Source organism: Chiloscyllium punctatum, chromosome 41 (assembly GCF_047496795.1).
Source record: "Chiloscyllium punctatum isolate Juve2018m chromosome 41, sChiPun1.3, whole genome shotgun sequence".
Taxonomy (NCBI): domain Eukaryota; kingdom Metazoa; phylum Chordata; class Chondrichthyes; order Orectolobiformes; family Hemiscylliidae; genus Chiloscyllium; species Chiloscyllium punctatum.
The window spans coordinates 42798522-42801731 of NC_092779.1; the positions used below are offsets into that span (position 1 = coordinate 42798522).

Genomic DNA, 3210 nt, shown 5'->3' on the forward strand with positions numbered 1-3210 from the left:
CTCTCTGCCTTCTGTCAGCCAATCAATTCTGAATCCAGATAGCCAAATCTCCCTGTTTCCCATACTTCCTGACTTTATGAATGAGTCTACCATGGGGAACCTTATCAAATGCCTTGCTGAAGTCCACATACACCACATCTACTGCTTGACCATCATCGACCTGTCTTGACACCACCTCAAAGAACTCAATAAGATTTGTGAGGCATGACCTGCCCCTCACAAAGCTATGCTGACTGCCTTTAATCACGCTATGCTTTGCCAAATAGTCATAAATTCTATTCCTTAGAATTCTTTCTAAAACTTTGCTGACCACAGACGTAAGACTAACTGGTCTGTAATTATGACTGGGGTGTTGGACTGGGGTGTACAAAGTTAAAAATCACACAACACCAGGTTATAGTCCAACAGGTTTAATTGGAAGCACACTAGCTTTCGGAGCGATGCTCCTTCATCAGGTGATTGTGACAATCACCTGATGAAGAACCGTCGCTCCGAAAGCTAGTGTGCTTCCAATTAAACCTGTTGGACTATAACCTGGTGTTGTGTGATTTTTAACTTTGGTCTGTAAGTGCCAGGGATTTCCCTATTACCCTTCTTGAAAAGAGGAACAACATTCACCTCCTTCCAATCCTCCAGTACAACCCCCGTGGAGAGTGAGGAGGCAAATATCCTCACCAGTGGCTTGGCAACCTCCTTTCTCACTTCGTGGAGCAGCCTCGGACAAGTCTGGTCTGGTCCTGGGGTCTTATGTTTTCCAAAATTTTCAGCACATCAACTTAATCAATCTTGATCTGTTTAAGACTGTATCCCAGCTCCTCTAAGTTTTCATTTACAACAAGTTCCCTTTCCTTGGTGAAAACTGAAGCAAAAAACTAATTTAGGGCTTCCCCTATCTGCTCAGAAAGATGTGGGGGCAGCATCCCGTTCTCTAGCTGAGGTGTTGAAAAACTCTTTCCTTGGTCTTCCTCCTCTCCTTCTGGTCCATCTTCCATTTGTCTGGTAAAGACTACTCGATGAAGATTGCTCTCTGACAAAACGTCCCTCTGCTTTGTGTCTATTCTTGATCCCTGCGCCGATCTTCCAACATGGAATTGGCATAGCCCCTGCAGGTTTCCACCGGCACCTCCTGCCCTGAGTACTCCTGCTTTCTCTGAGTCTGATATAACTTATTGTTATATCATATTTCTAGGTGCAGGTTATTTTCTCTGCATTAATCAACTATCTGAATCCTCTAGGCAATGGCCATGCAACAGTCACTCATAACCATTGTCCGCCTTCATCTTACGGTTAGTTTATCATTTTCTTTAACCTTTCTGTCAAAAACAACACACTGATAGCAGGATGTGATTGGCACCAGATAAATTGTTGATGCTAATCTTGAGCATTGTCACCTTTTTTTGTAATTCATTTCTTTGTTTTCATATTCTGGAACTTTATGCAAGTTAACTACTGCTGTAATAGGTTTCAAATGAAATCTCATACTACATAGTAAAAACTATGAAAATTCACTATTAAAGGAACTGTTCAACAGTATTATGAATACGACTACTGGCTACTGCCCTTTGCTAAGTATGTGCTTATTGTGGAAAACTTAATAAAATATGTGAAACCCATGAAACACCATATGGTTTTGTAGCGACCCTGAGTTGGAGGTTCCTTTTAGAACTGCACTCCCAACTTGGCCTGTAATTGCAATTGACCTGAGTCTTACAATTAAAATAAAGCAAACCCCAGATCTTGGAGATCTGTCAATGAGCTCCTTTTGCTGAAAATAGGTTTGGTTTAATGAAAGTCAGATACTGCAATGCTTTCTTGGTATCATAAAGGTAAACTTTCAGACATCTTCATTGCATATGTTGATTTTTTTTAATGAACACACCCTGCAACATTTAATATATGCGTTACCAATAAGAATAAAGTAGAATTTAAAATTAGGAGTCAGGCTTGTGGGACATATATGAATATATTGGTTACATTTTATTCATATATTAGGTCATGAATAACTTAAAATCTTATTTAGGGAGTATTCCCTCCATCCTATTTAATCACATTAAATCACCACAGAAAGATATCTAAAGAATATCTAAATAAGAGTGAAAAACTTAAAATATAAATAAAACTAAGAAAATTGGGCTCTCATCCTTTGGGACGGTGATTTTTAACAATGTCTTATTAGTCTCCCGAATCATATTGTCATTTCATAATATTTTTGGAAAGCAAAATAAGAAAGATATTCTTTAGCATTAGAAGTTAAAATTAAAAATGGTTGTTAGAATAACTGGCTGCTGAAATACTCGCTCTTGCGGAAGCCGTGAATATAGGATTCTCTCAAGAAATTGAGTTTCTATTGAATGCATGTACAAAAGATAGCATACCAACTGAATGTCACAATTGTTTATTGTTGAATAATATGGGTGAGTGAGAAAAGATTACTGATTTATTTTGCCGACCTGAGACAAATACTGGAGAGAAAGGAAATCTCTTAACTGGAGTGAGTAGGTGTAAACCATCGGCTCTCACAACGCCCTTTGTCAGAGTCCAAAAGAAGGAACCTCAGAAGGTATTCTTTACACGCCTGGAATACACTGCTTGAAGGTGGTGGGGGCACCTTAAAGGCATTCAAAGGACAATTTGAAAATTATCTGAAGAAGAACAAAATGTTGACGTAAACAAAGGTGGGGGGCGTGGAACGACGAGAGTCTGTGAACAAAAAGCCGAAAAGACTTGCGTTTCAGTTGTTAGTCCATGAAATAAATTTAGTGTTTGGATACCAAGGAAACACCCTCCCTTTCCAGCACCGCAATGTCCTCTATCTTTAATGATGATTGGGGCTGGATAATAGATCTGTCAAAAGATGGATGTGGGTCCATTTGCGAGGCTATCTGATCAGGGTGAGTTTGTCCTTGCTGGTTGTTGTCTGGGTGCCCCCCTGTGTGTTCACTCTGACTGTGTCCACTGGCTCTTGCAGACGGACGTGCTGAGCTCCACGCGTCACTGGGAGGACCAGCCGCCGGTGCTGCAGGGGGCGACATCTCCCCACAGTGTGACCAGCCGCTTCTGTCGGGTGCGGCGGGGGACGGGACGGGCCGGTCGTTGCCGTCTGCTGCCTTCTCCCGCCGCTTCTGAGGGAGCGCAGGTAAACTCCGGTTGGAGCGGTCGGTAAATGTATCCCGAGAGGCTGGGGGAGGAGGGCTTTTCCGTTTTCTGCAG

At 41.8% G+C, this 3210-nt stretch overlaps 1 protein-coding gene across 5 annotated transcripts in view; it reads left to right on the forward strand.

The window, feature by feature from the left end:
- The first annotated feature begins 3004 nt into the window (after window positions 1-3004).
- sirt5 (sirtuin 5) overlaps window positions 3005-3210 on the forward strand; it is a 91483-nt gene continuing 91277 nt past the window's right edge. For all 5 annotated transcript variants that reach the window (XM_072560792.1, XM_072560797.1, XM_072560795.1 and 2 more), the window contains exon 1: window positions 3005-3136. The gene's annotated coding sequence lies outside the window, so the exon portion shown is untranslated. The remainder of the gene's footprint in view (window positions 3137-3210) is intronic.